This window comes from Lagenorhynchus albirostris, chromosome 10, assembly GCF_949774975.1.
Source record: "Lagenorhynchus albirostris chromosome 10, mLagAlb1.1, whole genome shotgun sequence".
Taxonomy (NCBI): Eukaryota; Metazoa; Chordata; class Mammalia; order Artiodactyla; family Delphinidae; genus Lagenorhynchus; species Lagenorhynchus albirostris.
The window spans coordinates 28,695,279-28,716,745 of NC_083104.1; the positions used below are offsets into that span (position 1 = coordinate 28,695,279).

Here is a 21,467-nt window from a genome sequence, read left to right on the forward strand (position 1 = left end):
GCTATAGATTGTTATTCTGATTGCAAGTTTATACCAAAAAGGCAGAAATAGCTGAAATGAATTAAAAAGTCACCATAGGCATCTGGAGGAATGCCTATGAATTTATGAAATGCAAAGAAATTCCTTTGATATGAAATCACATATATGTAGTTTTAAAAATTGAGGCTAGAGAGGAGAAAAGTGACTGGATGGATTAGGCCTGGAAATGCAGAGGCCCTTCCCTATAACCGAGGAGCAAAGTCAACAGCTTTGAACTAAACATCTATTGCAATGGGAACATAAAACAAACTGGCTGAAACTGGCAGATCCAGAGAAGGGGGGGGGGGGGAGGGACGGTGTTCAATAGCCTCCTAAATGTTTCATAAACTTCAATCATCCCTCTCATCTTCCGATCTTTTACTAATTCTTCACCTTATCTTTTCTCCTCTGACAGCGAGTCCTGTATTTGATCCAGATTTTATCTCTTTATGGGACAGCTGATATGACAGTAATGTATAGTTCATTGAGCTAGAGCTAGAATATCCTGCAGAATAGTGAAACAGTCACTCGGAAAGACACACTCAAGGATGAATGCTATCTAAAGAAGCTACTATAAATGAGTGGGCAGCAGCAGGCAAAAAGCAAGTATTTGGTGGAGAATGCTTAGGAAATGGGGAAAACTTGACTTCCAATCCTCAGACTTAATTGAGCTTAGAAAGTGAGTGTCAAAATCATTCTTTGTTGTTGCTTAGTTGAAAAGCCAGCGGGGCTGTAGGAACAGTGACCGACTGACATTGACAGTCTTCTTCCATCTGGAGCTTAATCTGTGTCCAAACTTCTGTGACACTGGTGTGTCTTTCACAACAGGTTCACGTAATTCTGAAGGCCAGGCATCAAGCAAGAAGCCAGAGTTCTAGTCATTAGTCACACATCCGGGCCACAGGGCAATTCCTTTGCTTGCAGCTGGAGAGGATACGATGTTCCATAATGTGGCTTGTAATGAGGGGTACACAGAGATGATGGGGTTGGATTGCAGCAGTGAGGCACTGCTAGCAAACAGCTCCAGCTTAAGGGAGCTTCCCGTCGGCTGCTGGCTTTCTCTCCTGAGCCGTAGATTTGGCTCCTGATTGACTCTCTCCGCTGGAGCTAGCTCATTAAGGGGTTGGGCTGCAGCCTGTCCAGCTATGGTAAGGGACAGAGCTGCACAGTTGCTCCCTGCCTTCAGTGCCCTGATGGTCATTGTCTTGATGCTTCAAAGGGACAGTCATCAGCTGTTTTATTTGAAGCAGGTTTGTGGGATCCAACGGTTCCTTGAAACATTTAAAGCCTGTTTCCTCTTACTTTGAAGAGAGTCTGTTTACAAATGAAAATATTATTTGGATAGGGTAAAGATGAGAAAAGGATACATTATGATACAGGGTCTCATAAGAAAGCACAGGAATAGGTGTAATGAGGCACCCCAAATTAACAGATTTTCTTCAGTTTGTGGGTATTGTTTGTTTTGGTGCTTTCTGGCCAAAAAAACACCCCACATTGAATTAAATAGTTTTCATTATCTGACAAAAACAAAGCAACCTCCCTTGCCTTTTTTTTTTTTTGAACTAAATTCAAGGGTGAATTAATTAAGTTAGCTGTGGTCATTGGGACGTTATATAAAATGGTGAACAGTGTTTTCAAATTGTTTCATTCATGAAAGTCACTTTAACACAGTTCAAGTAGATTTTTTTGTTATTGACTCTGTATTAGCTTAACAGCATAACAATAAATTGTAATTTAGTGAAAAGTCTAGTTAGGGAATGATGCTCCCTAGTTTTCTGTGCCTAGAAGCTGGAGGATCTATAGGAATAAACAATTATGTGTGTTTGACCAGCAGTTCCCAGTGCTTCTCTTTTCTGGACTCAGAGGAAGGACGTATACCTAGAGGAACAGTGTTGTGTGGTGATTCAGAAGACAGATTCTGTACCCAGACTTGGATTCAAATCCTGGCTGCATTGTTTATGTCCTTGAGCAAGTCCATCCTCTTCTCTGGACCTTGTTTATCTGTAAAATAGGAATAATAATGGTAGCTACTCTATTAGGTTGTCGAGTTATTTGAATGAGAAGGATGTTATTTTAAGGATAATCTTAAATGTGCTTTACTTGTGTATGCATGATTAATCATCTGGAATCATCGTGGAGTATGTAAAATATGGAGACATTGTTCTGGGGCTGTAGAGTTGAGTTAAAGCATTTTGTTGAGTCATCTGTGGAGATTTGTGCTTATATAATGATAAAGCTGTAGCATCATAAAAATCATTGTGCATATTTATGGAGCCCTTACTGCATGACAGGCAGTGTTCTAAAAGGTCTGTGTGGATTATCTCACTGAACCCTTTCAACAACCTTATAACAAAGGTACTATTTTATCTTTATTTTTTCTGTGATATTAAAGAACTTGCTCAGGTCTCAGAGCTGATCTCTGTTGGAGGTGATTCTTAAACTCCAGTCAATTTGAGTCCAGATGCCAGTTCTCACCTACTACAGTTTTAAGGTCCTATGACCCAAGGAGCCTTCTCCACCAACTGCCTGAGCTTCCCAGACAATTGTCTTGGCTCTTGTTCACTTTTCTTGACAAAGAAAGCCTTGTGTTGTGAGAAAAACTTTTCCTTGCAGGTGAAATATGTTTAGTGGAATTTATTTTGCATTTTTAGTGACGCTTGACTCTTCACCTGGCGCTGTGATTAATCTGCCACGGGAGTGCAGTGAACCTTTAATTATAGCTTCTTCACCCTCACTCTTTCCCCTGTGTGCTTTTCCACTGTTTAAGGTTCCAATGGGCTGGTTGTTCTGAAGGAGGTTTAACCTATATGTTACATAAATTATGGCCTTTGTGTACAGAGAAGAAAGATTACAGTTTCTGATTTGTGATATTTTTCCTACCAAAGATACTCACCTCCTTTCTTTTCTGTACTTACTGTGCGGTTCGTTGAAAACCACCCTATTACCTGGTGGTGGTTCTGGAAAACACACCGATCCCTCTCTTTCACTGTGGCCAAACTTGAGTAACATATGGATGCCATTTAAAGGGAAAAATTTTTACAAACTCCCAATGTTGACTTAATTTTTTGTATTTGGTTAGTAAACATGTAAAAATATAAAACTAGCTATAAGCTTCTACGTGTGTAGTTCTTAAACAAATATGAAACCAAAACACATTTACAAATTAAATGCAATCAGAATGACAAAACCAAATTCAAGTTAGCAACATTCATTTAACATGATGGATGATGTTGTTTAAACAGAATCATCTCTGGAAATATCAATATGGGATGTCTGTTATGTCAAAGGTTCTATACAGCTTGTCAAACCTGTATTATTCTGGACTGTGTGGTGACTCTGTTTCCCTCAACACTTTGAGCTGTATCTACTGGGACAATTCATTTGTACCCTAGCCCTACTCTGAGGTCTTGGGGCACAAACACATTATTGAAATAGTAATTCTGCCTCTTTTGTCTTTGGCTTGTGACAATTAACATAGCACTACCTGACATCACTGCAATTGTAAATGCAAATCCAGGCACAGAAATTTTGTGCTGGTTCCCATATTTTAGGTGCCATGTAGCTGATCCAGAATACATCTGGAACATTTTAAATGAGTGTTATCTAAACAAAAACAAAAGTTAGAAAAATCTCATCAAGAATTTCTAGACCCCGAAGAACATGCCCCAAGACCCCAGTTTGAAAAAGAAGTTATCAGCACTTTTTCATCTGTGGACAAGACTGCTGTTTTCTTTGCTGGGAATGCTCTTCCCATGGAGTGTTGCGTGGCTCACTCCCTCACTTCATTTAGGCCATTGTTTAGTGTCATTGCCATGGGAAACCCTCCCCTGACCACCTTGTCTCAGGTAGCACTCAACATCGTCTTGGCCCCTTAACTCTGTCCTGTTTTACTTCAGAGCACTCGTGCCCACCTGGCACTTTTGCTTGTTTGCTTTTATCTGTCTCTCGCATTAGAATGCAAGCCCCACTGAGAACGGAGTTAGGTTTACTTAACCACTGTATTCCCCAAGCCTCACATAGGAGGTGATAAAGATCTGTTGAACCAAGGAATGAGTGGCCTTGCTCTCCACCTCTCTACCTTTTTGCTGCATCCCCAATCCCACTCTCCACCTGGGTAAGACTCATTTATAAACCATCCCCACTTGAGCCTGTATCCCCTCTGTGCGTCACTGGAACATCAAGAGCCTTTATTGAGACCCCTTTTATGTTACTCCTGAGGTTTACATCCTGATCTTTTTTCTTCATTTTTTCTCTTGAGCTCCTCAAGGATAGCATCTGTGTTTGATTAACCTCTAAAATTCCCCCAGTATCTGGCATGAATGCAGAAATGTCATAAATGGGAATCTGAAACTGTAGAGTACTAAATATCATTTACTTCTGTTCTACAATGTCCTACAGAGTGATTGGCAATGATAGGAGCTTGATGAGAATCAATGGTTAGCAGATGGTATAAAACACGGTAAGTTGTAGGGGTTAAATTCTCTATGGCCAACCTGATGCTACTACTACAATAGAAGAACTTCAATTTAATTCAACTGAGTTTTGTTCATCTCCATTATGCGCAAAGCCCTAGTTAGATGTTATGGTGGCTACAATGAGGGGTGTGTTGCTTTTGAGTTCACAATCTGATGGAGAAGACCAATAGCGAGGGAGAGAGAAAGAAAGATACTATTTGTTCATTCATCCACTCACTTTTTCATTCTTTCATCAGATATGGAGTGTTGTGTGCTTGCTACTAAGTTTAAAAAAATACCAACAAACCTGGGCTATAACCTAATCCTAATGGAAGAGAGAGACGAAATGATACTAATGACAACTTTGGTTAGTGCAAGAAAGGAAAGGAATGCAGTGCTATGAAAATGCATGTGTAATATTCCCTAATCTGAGGTAGGGAAGGTTTTCCTTCAGGCAGTACATTGAACCGAAACCCCAAGGATGAATGGGCCTTAACCAAAGGCAGCAGTAGGGGAATAGTATGTGCATGGGGATCTGAATTGTAACACGGTGATAGGAATATGGGGCGAAAGAGAAAGTAATTCTGACTATAGGTCTGGAGAGCTTCATCAAGAAGGAGGGTTTTGACTGGGACTTAAGAGACACAGGTCATTAACAGGTACATGGAAGAGCAGGAGAAGGTGGTCAAGACAAGAAAAGCAGCCTTATCATAAGCTCACAGGTGGCACCTTGTAGAACTGGCTTGAGAACTGTTGCAGGGTTTATGAAGAACCTCTCCAGTAGAATAATCAGGATGAGGAAATATATATATATATATATATATATATATATATATATATATATCTGTGGACCATGAGTCGTAAATTCAAAACATTTGCTGGTTGAAAATTAAAGCTTGTTATGCTTAAAAGGTTAATAGTGTATAAAGAATCAGCTAAGATCATTCTTAGCCAAAGCTACTATTAATATTTCCATAAATTAAAGATCTTTATCCTTAGCCCTGTATGTCAGTCTTCTAAAGCAACTTATCACATGGAATCACAGATACCTCTTTTCAGAAAAAAATGAGATAATTTGTTAGAAAAACATTACAAATTTTATTGAGTTGACCACTCAATTACAGCTACATTACTGAATTGCACCTGTTCAGCCCAGTGCTGGGGAATTTATTAGTACAGCCTCCTCTAGAGCTAATGGGAAATATAGTTCCAAAGCTCTTTGAATCTATTGCATATTCTGTAAGAAGTGCTTTTCTTGTTGGGACTGCATTCCAGGCTTGACAAGGTGAGCTGTGAGGTCTTTATTTCTTATAGGATTTGGGAAAATCACACCAGTACTGTTTGTTCACATGGGCTGTGACATCAGGGACCAGCTGGGCTGTGAAAGCCTGTTCTGATGTGTCTTTTCCACCCTCTGGATAGATGACCCTCTCCTTAGCCAGAGAGACATTGAAGAGCTGTTCTGTTCCCAGCGCTGAGCTACCTGCATTTAAGTTTTCCTTACCCAGCCAGTATGCTCACTGCCCACAGCCATCTCCTCTTATTGATTTGGGACCTGTGCCAGTTTCTAATTGTTTCCTTCACACTGAGTTTGTTCCAGGTTGCTGACTCCTATCTACTAATTTTTCTCCTCCATATTGTCCCCTTCCATGCCCTCCCTCACTAATTTTTTGAGTAGCCTCAGAAGTCATGGGTTTGACCCATCAACTCATATCAGTGCCACAAGAACAATGGTGACATTTTTTTCTTATTACCTTGGAACTTTAGGGCACATTAAAAAAAAAAAAGTATTCCGAGAGGTTCTGGCTTCTTCCTCCACCCCCCTCTCCCTCCCAGAACATCTTTGTGTGTGGGAAGGTATTGTGGATGTGATTACAGTTATTTAACTGAGAACTTCTCAAGGGGTGTGGCAGGTTGACTGATTCCATATGTTACCATGTATTTGAGATCTCTTAAGTACTTGTTTTTTAGTTTACCAACAGCCACTCACTTCTCAGAAAGAATTTTTCCCTGCGGAGGGTGGGTAGGGGGCCCTTGCTGTCCTGATCCTCTTTTCTCTGTCTGCCTTCACTCTTACTCAGTGTTCTGTTGGCAGGGTAATGTATTTCGTGTTTTCCTATTTTCCTCTTAACATTTTTCAAAATACCATAGCAGTTGTATCATAAAGCAGCACAAAATTCAGAAAGTTCTTTATTTTTGTTTACTTTGCAACTGATACTGAGTATGTGGAAAAATATTTTTATGATAGAAGAAAAAGCTAACAATCATCTTAGTTACTTAAAAAAAAAATAGATTGGGCTTCCCTGGTGGCGCAGTGGTTGAGAGTCCGCCTGCCAATGTAGGGGACACAGGTTCGTGTCCCGGTCCGGGAAGATCCCACATGCTGCGGAGCGGATGGGCCCGTGAGCCATGGCCGCTGAGCCTGTGCGTCCGGAGCCTGTGCTCCGCAACGGGAGAGGCCACAACAGTGAGAGGCCCGTGTACCGCAAAAAAAAAAAAAAAAAAAAAAAGCCAACACAACAAAAAAAATAGATTAACTAGCATCAGTAGATAGAGGAACTTTGGTACCTTATTATAAGCAGTGTTCATTCTAAGCATGCATAGAATAGTATACCGGCAATCTCAGAGATATTGTGGGCTCAGTTCTGGACCACCACATAAAGTGAAAAAAAAATCACAATTAAGCAAGTCACACAATTATTTTGGTCTCCCACTGCATACAAAAGTTATGTTTACACTATACTATAGTCTATTTAAAGTGTGAAATAATTGTCTATTAAATGTGCAATAATAACATTATGCCTAAAAATGTACATGCCTTAATTAGAAAATTCCTTATTGCTAAAAAATTCTAACCATTTTTTGAGGCTTCATTGAGTTGTAATCTTTTTGCAGTAGTAACATCAAAGACCACCGATCACAGATCACCATAACAAATATAGTAATAGTGAAGAAGTTTGAATATTGTGAGAATTACCAAAATGTGACAGAGACACGAAGTGAGCAAATGCTGTTGGAAAAATGGCGTCGACAGACTAGCTCTATGCAGGGTTGCCATAAACCTTCCATTTGTAAAAAACCACAGTATCTGCGAAGCACAGTAAAGCAAGGTATGCCTGTAGTGTAGTGCAGTACTCAAAGGGTGGTCCTTGCACTGGTGACGGTGTGTGACAAAATAATCACAGAACTTGAGTAAGAATTTAGAAACTTGTGTGCAACTAAGCATAAATTTGTTGAATCTAATAACAACAAATTTTAATTTGAAAGCCTTTATCTTTTTTCACTTTGGTAGTAATTAATTTTTATTGTGTTTTGTAAAAGTGTTTATCTGTGGTGAATTGGGACACCCTTCTGCCCCCTCTATCATTCATTACAGTTTACTGGAAAAACACTGACGTGTTTAGGTTAAAAACACAAGCCCGAGCATTGATCTTTCATTGCCCTTGGGTATGAGTCCTAGATATGCTATTTACTGGCTGTTTGCCTGAGCCAGTTACCAAGTTTCTCTAAGCCTCATACTCTTTATCTAGAAAACGTGGAAAAGATAATACTATATTTACCTTGCAGCGTTTTTGCTAGGATTAATTATGATGTTGTAGGTAAAGCTACAGGGCACTATTCAGCCAAATTTGGCAGCTCTGGAAAGAACTTCAGTGAGATGCTTGGTATGTGATAAAACTCAATATATGTTTATTATGATTTGTTACTAAGTAGAATTTATATATGCCATATATCCTATCTCAGGGATATTAGGAAACAGAATATAATAATATCCTCATTTAGGTTACACATATATAAAGTTCTCTCAGGACATGGACTTGAAGGAAAACGTTATATTTAGTCTCTTCTACATCCCCTCTGCTCCTCATTGGAACACCAGAGTCTTTGTTGAGACCGCTTGTATGTTACTCCTGGGCTTTACCTCTGATATTTTTTCTTCATTTTTATCTCCTCTACTAGACTCTTCTCAAAGATTATATTCTTACTGTTTTTCTCAATCTTATGTGTTCTGATGTGTATGGAAATTACTAGAACTTGTATATAGAGAGCATCTTCAAAGAGCAGATGTGTATTGCTAGTCATCATTATAGGCAGTGTAATTTTGATTCTGCCTCATGAATTTTGACTCTACTTGAGTAAAATGGTCACACAGAACTCCTTGATAGGTGTTCTCAAATTAGCTTCCAGAACTTTGTACAGAAGGGTGCTAGGCTCCCCCACCTTTTTGCATGTGTGTATTTCTTTTTTGGCTTAAAATTTACATATTCGTTATTCATGCAACGAATATCCATCAAAAACCTTTTTTTTTTTTTTTTTTTTTTTTTTTTTTTGCGGTACGTGGGCCTCTCACTGTTGTGGCCTCTCCCGTTGCGGAGCCCAGGCTCCGGATGCGCAGGCTCAACGGCCATGGCTCAGGGGCCCAGCTGCTACGCGGCATGTGGCATCTTCCTGGACTGGGGCATGAACCTGTGTCCCCTGCATCGGCAGGCGGACTTTCAACCACTGTGCCACCAGGGAAGCCCCATGAAAAACCCTTTGATACCCTGTCATTTGCCAAACCAGTGGCAAAAATGATGGTATGTATAAGCTAAAAATGACACAGGAATTATAGGAGATAAAGATACTTGTTGAGCTAAAGTAGGAGATGCCTTGTAGGTATTTAGATGATCTCATTGTCTTCTACATTTTAATCATAGCCTCTCTCTGTCCCTTTTTTCATAGACTATTAAATGTAAATTTTTTCACAATTTTAAACTCTTTTAAGTTGGGATGTATCTCATAATTGATGGTCACTTATATTCACTCTAGGTAGGTAGCATTTGGGACATAGTTGTTTAGGCCTGCAAATGTGTGAACTTTGAAAGGGTCAGCGTCAAAACCCACAGAATGGATATTGGAGGTTTGGAAGAAAATCCCAGAAACAATATTGGCGTACTCTTAGAAGAAATGCCTGTTCACTTGATGACACAGAGGGTGGCAATGTGCAGGCTGTAATGTTCTCTCCAGTTTGGTAGTCAACCACAGCCAGACTACAAGCTTGTGCCTTTAAAAAAATTTTATTATGGAAAATTTCAAATATACACAAAAGTAGAACTAATAGCATAGACACCTATGTATGTATTACCAGCTTCAATAATTATTAACATTTTGTCAATATTATTTAATCTATCCCCATTTTCTTTCTTTCTTTTTTTTGCTTGGGTATATTATTTTTTTTTTTTATTGAAGTGTAGTTGTTTTACTATGTTGTATTGTTTCTGGTGTACAGCAAAGTGATTCAGTTATACATATATGTATATATTCTTTTTTTGTATTCTTTTTCATTATAGGTTATTACAAGATACTGAATATAGGTTCCTGTGCTATACAGTAGGACCTTGTTTTTTATCTGTTTTATATATAGTAGTGTGTATCTGCTGGTCCCAAACTCCTAATTTATCTCTTCCCCGCCTTTTCCCCTTTGGTAACCGTAAGTTTATTTTCTATGTCTGTGAGTCTGTTTCTGTTTTGTAAATAAGTCCATTTGTATCATATTTTAGATTCCACATATAAGTGTTATCATATGACCTTTGTCTGTCTGTCTTACTTCAGTTAGTATGGTAATCTCTAGGGCCATCCATGTTGCTGCAAATGGCATTATTTTATTCCTTTTGATGGCCGAGTAATATTCCACTGTATATATACACCACATCTTCTTTATCCATTCATCTGTTGATGGACATTTAGGTTGCTTCCATCTCTTGGCTATTGTAAATAGTGCTGCAGTGAACATTGGGTTCATGTATCTTTTCGAATTAGAGTTTTCTCCAGATATATGCCCAGGAGTGGGATTGCTGGATCATATGGTAACTCTATTTTTAGTTTTCTAAGGAACCTCCATACTGTTTTACATAGTGGCTGCACCAATTTACATTCCCATGTAGAAGGGTTCCCTTTTCTCCAAACCATCTCCAGCACGTATTATTCGTAGATTTTTTAATGATGGCCATTCTGATTGGTGTGAGGTGATACCTCACTGTAGTTTTGATTTGTATTTCTCTGATAATTAGCGATGTTGAGCATCTTTTCATGTACCTGTTGGTGTTTGATTGAGGTGTTTGTTTTGTTATTGAGTTGTATGATTGCTTGAGTATTTTAAAACACATTCTGGATAGCACATCATTTCACATGGAAATTCTTCAGTGTGTATCTCTAATTGATAAGGACGTTCTTCCTTTACTTAAATACCATGCCATCATCACACTTAATGAAATTAACAGTAATTCTTTAATATGTCCTTTTGTGGTTGGATTTCTTAGAGGAGAATCCAAATGAGGCCCCCACACTGTATTGAGTTGTTATTTTTTTTAGGTCTCCTTTACTCCACAACAGATCTTTTACCCTCTCCTCTCAATGTCCTTGATTTGTGGGAAAAACTGGACTATTTGCTCTGTAGTATGAATTTGGTTGTTTGTGCCCTTGTGGTTGTGTTTAACTTATCCCTCAATAGCTTGGCATTTAGTCTAGAGTTTTTATTAGATTTTGTATGTTTTTTTAGGCAAGAATACTTCCTAGGTGGTGCTCTGTTATGTCCTGTTGCATTGCAGCATGAAGCACATAGTGAAGGATTATCCTTCTCTTAGTGAAGCCAAGATTAATCAGTAGGTTCAGGTTGTCACCCTGTTCTTCTGTTACTAAAATGGCTTTAATGTCCGCTGATGATAGTTGACTGAATCTGGATTTAGGCCTTATTTCATTGGGGTTGCAAAATGGCAGTTTTCTAATTCTGTCATTCTTCCTGCATTTATTACATGAAATTCTTCTGTAAAGAACTTTTTTTTTTTTTTGCGGTACACGGGCCTCTCAGTGTCGCGGCCTCTCCCGTTGTGGAGCACAGGCTCCGGACGCGCAGGCTCAGCGGCCGTGGCTCACAGGCCCAGCCGCTCCGCGGCATGTGGGATCTTCCCGGACCGGGGCACGAACCTGTGTCCCCTGCATCGGCAGGTGGACTCTCAACCACTGCGCCACCAGGGAAGCCCTGTAAAGATCTTTTTATTGTCAATCATTTGACTACCCTGAAATACAGTTCATATAGACAGGAAAATATTTCAACTTTCAGATTAATGAATGAATACCTAGTAACCTCCAATTAGTAACCAGCTAGGGTTTTGAAGTATCTTATGAACTTTAAAAAATCTTTCATATGTTTCAATTCATCTCAGTTATTAATCTTTTCAGTGCTCAAATTTACTCATCTTAGTTCTGTAGGGACTCCTTCAAGTATCCTTTCTGTTGATTTCAAGTGTCCTTTGTATTGTTTTTTTTAATTGTTTAAATTTTTATTGTATGAAATATTAAATGTATGTAAAACTAGACAAAATACTGGAATTAATCCCCATGTGCCCATATCCTGTTTCAAAAGTAACCAATTCATGGCCAGTTTTATTTCTTGTATGCTCCAACTCACCTCTCTCCTCCCATATTTCTTATGGCTTCATTCTTAAATATTTCCGTTTAATCCATTAGCTTTTAACTTCCATCTTTCTACCACAACAAGATGTCCCAGGTAGAAATATGCTTTTAACGACTTAACGCAGTGATTAATTAGGGTGACACCAGCTGCTTTGGCAGATAAACTTGAAAATGTAATATGGCTTAAACAAAATGGAAGTTTTTCACTCACATCATAGTCTGGTATTGGTGTTCCTGGTGAAGGAGTTTTTCTGTTGGGATAATTCAGGAATCTAGGCTTCTCCTATCTTGTGTTTCTGTCACCCCCTAGGTCCATGATGCTGTCTGCATCCAGCCAGTGGAAGGGGAAGAAAGAAAAAGAAATAACCACCCGTTTCTTAAAAGTCTGAATCCAGAATTGGCACATATTCCACTGGCTAGAACTCAGTCACGTAGCCTCACAGGCAGGTCTCATCAATGAGAATGAATGTCTGGAAAGAAGAATATATGAATTTTTGATGAATAGCTTTTAGTTTCTCCCATATTACACTATACATTGAAGAAATCCACAGATCTGAAATTCTCACTTTTGTCGTCATCTTCATAGTTACCTGTATTATGTCTGTAAGGTGTCATTCTAGTTCATTACATGTGTTTTACTGGCTTAAAAGAACTGATGCTTTCCAAACAAGGGCAATGAAGGAAATCAGTGATGACTAACTCTTGAATTGAGTAGTTGCTTTTTGTTTTCTTTCTTTTTTTAAATAGGACCATACCTTTCTATAAATTACAGATGGGTATTTCCATCTTTGTTAGGAGGGAAGAGTGGATGCCAGCAATTGTCAGTTTGTCTGATTTCTGGAAAACAAGGAATTATATCAAGAACAAGAAGGGCTGATTAATATCCATGCTTATACACTGGTAGAAGAAGGGCCAACAGTATTGATAATTGACAGATAAGTCAAGAGACCCAAGAGCAATGGGTGACTGCACAGACTTGATGTCCACCTCTTAGGAGGTGAAAATTTTGGGTAGTCCTGCTAATTTTAATATGAAGGTATTGAGCCTTATTTTAGTAAATTCTAAACTGACTTGTGACATCCATTGCTCAGGATCCACACCAAGCCAGAGAGAGGAAGCCCGAGGGTAGAAGGGAAGGCAGGGACAGGCTGCCAAGGAGAGGAAGCCCTATCTCTGAACTATATCACTGACTTAAGTGCTCACTCCCTTCCCACTGGGTCACCAGACTGGGCCATGCCACAGCTGATTATGGGCTCTCTGGAGAAGACAAGCTTTTCCTTCTGAATAGGGATGACTACTATGGAACAGATAGCAGATACCCATATTTCATGTATAAATATTTAATAGATGGAACAAATACCATCCTTGGCCACTGGGCCACAATTCTAGGTACACCCCTTAATCTAATTAAAGATTAACAGTTAGAAAATTGCCTCTGTGTTGCTTCATCTCAAACATGCCAAGGTATTAGCATTACGGTGTTAAAAAAAAAAAAAGCAGGGACAATTTTCTCATTGGTGTACTGTTTTTTAACAAAGTAGATAGTCTAACTTGTTAAGAATATAGCTTTCCCTATGGGACTCTATAAAACTAGTATCATTTTGGGTGGACAAGTAAATTGGTGATCCATAAATTTAAACATTTTAACTAAATTTCTCTTTGTGCAAAATAAGGTTTTCAGTAATCCTGTTGATCCTCCAGAGTACTTCCAGTCCAACATTTAAAAAACAAAAAAGACTAAGGAATTCTCTGGGTCCATGAAACTTGTTAGGTAATGGATTACTGTAGACGCTGGTAAAATCACTGTGCCTCTCAGTTTTGTGAGGGGATGAACGTTTTTATTGTAATTCAGCAGACATTTTACATACACAATATCATACACAATAATCTAACTTTTACATTTTATTTCTTTTGGGGTGATTTTAATCTAAAGTAGGAAACTACCTTTCCCATTAACATCACACTTTATAGACCTTCTTGCACTGATTCTTTATACTATAAACATGGATGAAATATTGTCATCGAAAAAGGGCTTAATTTGGACATTTCAAGGGGAAAATGAGGTTCCAGTATACTCCTTTGAAGTTTGCAAATGACTTTCTCATCCAAAAAAACCTAAAGTATTATTCACAAAGACTCCAACCTACAAGAACTTATTTCACTCTGATGTTCCTTCCTCTCTGCCATAAGTAATGCTACTTGGCTTGTGAAGATGAGCCTGGCTTTCCAAAGAACCTTCAATTTGGTAACAATATTCTCTTCTAAGTGCTGCAGTAGCCCACAGTCAAAAATCCCTCACAACAGGGGCTTCCCTGGTGGCGCAGTGGTTGAGAGTCCGCCTGCCGATGCAGGGGACGTGGGTTCGTACCCCGGTACGGGAGGATCCCACGTGCCACAGAGCGGCTGGGCCCGTGGGCCGTGGCTGCTGAGCCTGCGCGTCCGGAGCCTGTTTTCTGCAACGGGAGAGGCCACAGCGGTGAGAGGCCCGCGTACCAAAAAAAAAAAAAAAAATCCCTCACAACAAATTTTAGAGAGGCTAGGGTACAGGGGAGCAAAATATAATTAGAACAACTGTAAGACAAGTTTAAGACTTGATTGGTTTCCATGTTTAGGTAGGTCTCCCAGTAAGGACTTCAAGTGTCTAAAATAATCTTTCCCTAAAATGTTGGAAATTGTGGTGTTTCTTACCAGCTACAAGTATAGACTTTGTAAAGTAGTAGTGCTAGCAGGAGCAAAGCTGGGCATTCGATTTGTGCTAGATACCACTCTGACTGCATTTCATGATTACCTCAGTGTTTTAGAATTGCAGCCCCATATCTACAGCCTTTATGATTTTTGCCATTTTCTTGTATCTTTACTATAACTTGTTTAATTTTTTATTTAACTGAACCCCTTTAAAGTTATTATGAACAATTTGAAAGTACACAGAAGTAGAGAGAATAGTACAGTGAATTTCCATATACCCAGCACATGGACAAGACAGGTTTCATGGGCATCCAACCTGTGGAGTCATTCAGCACCCATGGTTTATTAGGGCCCCATGTTTGGTTTAAAACTCTACTGTCACTGTTTTGAATTCTCAATAATTTATGAGTAAGGGGCCCTGCATTTTTTTTTTTTTTTTTTTTTTTTTTTTTTTTTTGCGGTACGCGGGCCTCTCACTGTTGGGGCCTCTCCCGTTGCGGAGCACAGGCTCCGGACGCGCAGGCTCAGTGGCCATGGCTCATGGGCCCAGCCGCTCCACGGCATGTGGGATCTTCCCGGACTGGGGCATGAACCCGTGTCCCCTGCTTCGGCAGGTGGACTCTCAACCACTGCGCCACCAGGGAAGCCCGGCCCTGCATTTTTATTTTGCATTGAGCTCTGCTAATTATGCAGTCGTCCTATACCTAAACTCAGTAATTATCAAGATTTCTGCTCCATTTTCTTCATCTATTCTCCTGTCATTTTTCCTCCCCCACCCCTTTCTTTATCTCTCTCTTTCTCTTTTTTCTGAAGTATTTTAAAGCAAATCCCAAACATCAGTTCACTTTACTCTGATGTGCTTCAGAGTGCATCTCTAAAAAAATATGGACATTTTGGTACTTAACTACAATGCTATTATCACATCTAGCAAAATAAACAGCAATTGGTATTACATAATCCCGCTTCACAAACATCCTCAACTGACTTGAAAATGTCATTTACTGCTTTTCTATTCACTTTTTTCTTTTTATCAAATCCAAAGTCTGTATATTACGTATGTCCCTTAAGTCTCCCCTAATGTAGAAGTCCTGCCTCTGTTCCTGCCAGAGCCTTGTTACAGAAACAGGGTCCCTTGTCCTACAGAAGGTCTCACATTTTGGTTTCTTATGATGTTTTCTAACTTGTTCCTCTATCCGTCATATTTCTTATACTGAAGTTATCTCTAGACTTGATTTAATGTAAGTGTTCTTGGCAAGAATGCTTCATCAATGGTAATTGTGCTTCCTACTGCTTCATCAGGAGGCATCCATAGTTTGCAACCACTTTTAGTGATGCTAAGATTCATAAATGGGTTTGGCAGGTGACAGCCCTACCATTCCATAGTAAAGTTCCCCATTAATTTTTCATACAGTGATCACTTCTATTGATGGATATTATCTGAAGCAATTATTTCATTACATGATTACAAAAAATCATGATTTTCTAATTCTGTTATTTCTTTATATTTATTAACTAGACTTTTTCAGTGAAATACTTTCCCTCATAAACTAGGACTATTTGGAGCCCAGTTTTTCTTTTCCTTAACTTAGTTTTGTCCTAAGCAATTATGTTAGTTAGCTTGATGTACTAGTTATATATATTTTTAATATGCTTAGAATCAAGCACATAGTTAATAAAATAAAAAGTCACTCATATACCATCTAATATCGTCTGTTATACTCCCAGTGGTACAGGTGTTAGATTTTGCAAAACACTATTATTTCCCCTGCCTTACAGATGAGGAAACCAAGGCATTGTGAGGCCAAGCAACATTCCCTGGGTGGATCTTGGGCTAGAACCCTGTGCTCTGACATTAGAGCCAAGCTATAACCACTCTGCTGTCATAGCACTCTATTCTTGGTGGCCAAAGTGTTGTATATAAAAAAGGCACCCTGATGTTTGAGATGGAACCAAGAAAATGATTTTATAATAGCAAGCCAGTGAGAAAGCCCAAAACTCTCAGATAATTAATTGATCTGTGTTCTCATTTTCATCTGGTGCCGCCTCCATGACCAGTGTGATTTATTGCACCTACAAGTTTAAATCAATTATCTGAGTATATTAGAGCCTAGATTGACCTAATAAACTTCTCAAACTTCCCCAACATAATGCTTTTGTAGCTTTTGTATGAAATACTTAAAAATTTTTTTGTCTTTTCATTATTATTCTTAATAATTTAAAACATGTCTCCGTAAGACAACAAATGGAAACCACGATTGTTGTTTTTTAGAAAGGAGAGGCTGTTGCACAAACCAGTCTAGTCAAGGCAGAAGGCTAAGTTTTCTTCAGGCAAATTATTGCCCAGACCTTTGAATCACAAGAGGAACTTTTGAAGTGCCCTTGAGAAGTCCCTATACCACAATCCAAATATTTAGTTGTGAAGCTTAAATGCAAAAATTTTGAGCCTTGTCTCTGACCATTTCTTTTGATGTGCTTTTTCATAAGCAGTGAGACTAAAAAAGTCACACTGAAGACCTTGGAGGGATTTTGTCTGTTGGAACATACATGTTAAACATTATCAAGGAGCCAAAGGAGTGAGGTGGAGGAATAGCTAGAGCAAACGCAGAACCTACCTTGCAAATTTAATTCTTCCTGGGAAAATATCAAACCACCACTGTCTGACAGTGATCTCTTTTTGGTTAATGTTGAGAAATAAGATAGAAACATGTTTGTTATTTTATGTCATTCATGTTATATTATAAACTTTTAGGAATAATTTAGTCTAATCTTTTCAATTTGCTTGTAAGAAAACTGAAGTCCAGCTACTTTAAATAATTTCTCCTGAGATTAACAGATAATTAGTGGCAGACCTAAAATTAGAGGTTTCCTCAGCTTTCCTGAATGACACACTAAGGTACTATTTCAACTAAAGTATTTAATTGCAAACAACAGAAACTGATTCTGACTAACTTGAGCAGAAGTATAATTTATATAGGGTAGATTTGGGGCAGCTTACAAAGTCTAATGTCAATTTTACTGTAATTTTTTTGGTGAGGAGTTGAGGAGTAGAAATGGTTAAGTGAGGAAAAGTGTATTTTAAATTTTAAAATCACAGTTATCATGGATAGAATGCAAAAAATACATTGTTTTAAAAATTGTATTGAGGGGCCAATTTGCCCCTTTGTTCACCTTAGTGTCTTAATGTGTCCAGTCTCTGGAAATAGCTTTTCTCTGCTCTTTCTGGTTTTTCTGTACCAGAAAGGGGGTGAGGTGAGGAGTGGTGCTTCACATCTTGGGGGTGACTCCTTTGGTTGGATGAGGGAAGCAAAAGAGGCTCAGGTGCTCTGGCTTCAGGGTGGAGTATATAAAAGTTACCGTGTAGATTTGCCTGTGAAGAGCCACCTTCTGCTAGTATGTCTCCCTTTCCTTTATTCTCCAAAATGATCTCTGAATCTTTCTCATCCATAGACCTCTTCAGGTTTTCTCTTCAGGTTGAAAGGTTCCTGGCTCCAAAAGGGAGCCATAAGGAGGTCAAAATTGAAACTGTAACTTAATGTGGATAAGGTGCTGTAGCATGTGAACTGCTGCATTTCCAACAGTTGGAATAGTCCTTGCCCATAGTGGGTCCTAACAGGTAGTTATTTAATGAATGAAATAATAAAACAGCTCCACTTCTGGACTCCCATAACTCAAACTGGTAATAATTTAGTTGCTAAAATCTCCTCTTATGTTCTGTTGTTCAAAAATGTTATGCCCAGATGCATAAAAATGATGCTCCTTGATCCACTCACTTGTCATGAGCATCTGAACAGTTAGTTCCCAATGACCTGGCATGCTTTGATTTATTGTTCATTTGATTTAATTTACTGAAGGTGACCTTACTCTATTTTTCTGCCAGAACTCAGGCTGGATCACGGTTGTTGGTGATCCCCAGGGAATAAATCATAAGTGATGACTTTTAGTCATATTAGGCCTGCCTCTCCAGTATAACTTCCATGTAGTGAACCTATGCCTTGAGGCTGATGACGGCATTTTGTAGACAGGCTACAGTGACCTCTAGTTCTTAGAACTGTCGTTGGATTTACCTGCAAGACAACAGCATTCTCAACTGTGGGTAGAATGTGCCATTGTTTCTGGGAACTCTGGAAAAGACAACTTAAAGAAAACCCCATACCTTGATTTCCAGAGCTTTGGCATTTAACTGGGATGGGGTCAGGGTGGGGAAAAAAAAAAGATTGGAATCACTGTATGGATTTCTCTATCATCAAGAAATATATGTAAATTAGTACTAAAGTAACCAAGAAATTTTGAGGATGATACACTTAGGCAGAGTTCCACCTTTTAGGCAGTTGGGTGAGTCTGATTTGCATTCCTTAGGATTTGCTCAAACTGTTTATAGCAAGTATGGCTCCAGATTCTGGGTGGGAACCTGTAAGACCTTGTGACTGCATATTAATTGAGTCTCTGAAAAAGTGTCTGAATTTCACAGTGATAAATTTTAATGACTTCTGTTTGTGTATCATTAACAAGCTTCTGGTGGTTACCAAAACTTGTAAACAAAGTCATTTTGCCAGTGCAGATAGTGTGTTTTTACCCTTGAATATGACCTTGAATTAAAACAAGCAAGTAACTTTTGTTTATAGTCCTTTTCTGCTGAACTAGAATAACTTTAAGATGGTGTTGAAGCATCTCACTCCTTGGCCCAGAACCTTTCAAGTCTCCTCATTTCACTCCAAGTAAAAGCCAGGTCCTTTACAATGGACAAGGAGGCCCTTCTCCCTACCAGGGAACCTTAGCCCTCTGATCTCCTACCCTTTTACTCAGCCTTCTTTCTCACTCTCCTCCAACCCACGTGGGCTCCCTTGCTGTTCCTCAGACACCTGCCATAGGGCCTTTGGACAGATTTTCCCTTTGTCTGGAACACTCCCCCTGCTGGCTAGCAACCTGCCTCTCCTTTAATGTGACCTCTTTGTTGAAACCCACTAGACCTGCCATATTTAAAATCTAACTGTCCCTCCATCTTCCTGATCCTTCTAAGGCTGCTCTAGGTTTTTTTTTTTTTTTTTTTGGCCGCACTGTGTACTTGTGGGATCTCAGTTCCCTGACCAGGGATTGATCCCAGGCCACGGCAGTGAAAGCCTGGAATCCTAACCACTAGGCCACCAGGGAACTCCCAAGGCTGCTCTATTTTTAATATTTGTCTTTAGCATTTAACCATCCAACATACCTTTAATTTAGTCATTTAAGTTGTTTACTGTTTATTATCTGCTTCCCTGCTGCTAGAATCTAAGCTTCATGAGCATAAGAATCTTTCTCTTCTTTCTTCAGTGGTGTGTCCCAAGTGTCTAAATCAACTATATCCAATAGAAATTTCTGTGATGATGGAAACATATCTGGTAGACACTACCTACCTGTGCTAATTGAACACTTAAATTGTGGTTAGTTCCAATGAACCCCTGAAATTAATTAAAATTTGATTTAATTTTAATTAATTGAAATTTAAATATCCATGTGTGGCTAGTGGCTACCTGTCATATTAGCAGTACAGATCTTGAAAGTTTATTGAATGAATGAATAAACGTCTAGCTCTCTAGATCAGTGCTTTTTTCTTTTTTTCGGTACGCGGGGCACTCACTGTTGTGGCCTCTCCCGTTGTGGAGCGCAGGCTCAGCGACCATGGCTCACGGGCCCAGCCGCTCTGCGGCATGTGGGATCCTCCTGGAACAGGGCACGAACCCGTGTCCCCTGAATTGGCAGGCGGACCCTCAACCACTGTGCCACCAGGGAAGCCCCAGTGCTTTTTTCTTTTAATTTTTAAATTTATTTTCGGCTGCATTGGGTCTTTGTTGCTTCGCACAGGCTTTCTCTAGTTGTGACGAGTAGGGGCTACTCTTCGTTGTGGTGCACGAGCTTCTCATTGCTGTGTCTTCTCTTGTTGCACAGCATGGGCTCTAGACATGCAGGCTTCAGTAGTTGTGGTTCATGGGCCCCAGTAGTTGTGGCTCACGGGCTCTAGAGCGGAGGCTCAGTAGTTGTGGCACACGGGCTTAGTTGCTCCACGGCATGTGGGATCTTCCCGGACCAGGGATTGAACCTGTGTCCCCTGCATTGGCAGGTGGCGTCTTAACCACTGTGCCACCAGGGAAGTCCTAGATCAGTGCTTCTTAAACTTCAGTGTGCAAAGAGATCACCTAGATTCCTGGGGATTATTGTTAAAAGTTCAGATTCTGATTCAGGAGATCTAGGGTGGGGCCCAAGATTTTGTGTTTCTAACAAGGTCCCAGCTGATATCTTCTTATACTTTAAGTAGCTAGAATCTGTAAGGCTAATGTTGCCTTGCTTTTAGTTTGTGTGTTTACTGAGGCCAGGTGATTCTTCATTTCCTGGACAGGAGAGATTACTAAAAATTACCTGTTAGACCCATACAGCAGCCTACAGGCCGAAAGCCTACAAAAAGAGAATGATTTATTCCCTTCTCCATGATAAGATGATTCTCGTTGTCCCTTTTCTCTCTAATTTGGTTGAATTCAGTTGTGGTTAATTTAGAAAAAAATTGTTTTCTTCAATTCTGGTTGCTTTTACGCCAGTCTGCAGCTTCTGTGCCAGTTTGTGCCCACTTGACTTATAATCTGTTTTTCCAGGTCACTGAGGATATGTGCTGTTTACCCTTTACAAAGAATTTTCAAGTGGTGCTGGACTACTCAGTCCTGCATCCTACTATTACCTGAGATAGCTGGCTAAATCACACTCCCACAGGGGAAAAAAAAATCTCATCAATCTCTTCCATTGTTACAATCACATTGTTCATCTACAGAATAAACATCACCTAGTTATTCCCTCAGGGAGGAGTTTAAATCTTGTTCATAGTCCTTACATTGC

At 39.4% G+C, this 21,467-nt stretch overlaps 1 protein-coding gene across 18 annotated transcripts in view; it reads left to right on the forward strand.

The window, feature by feature from the left end:
* The window catches only part of FHIT (fragile histidine triad diadenosine triphosphatase), a 1,440,192-nt gene that overhangs the window by 189,474 nt on the left and 1,229,251 nt on the right, over window positions 1-21,467 (forward strand). The gene's annotated exons all lie outside the window — the stretch shown is intronic.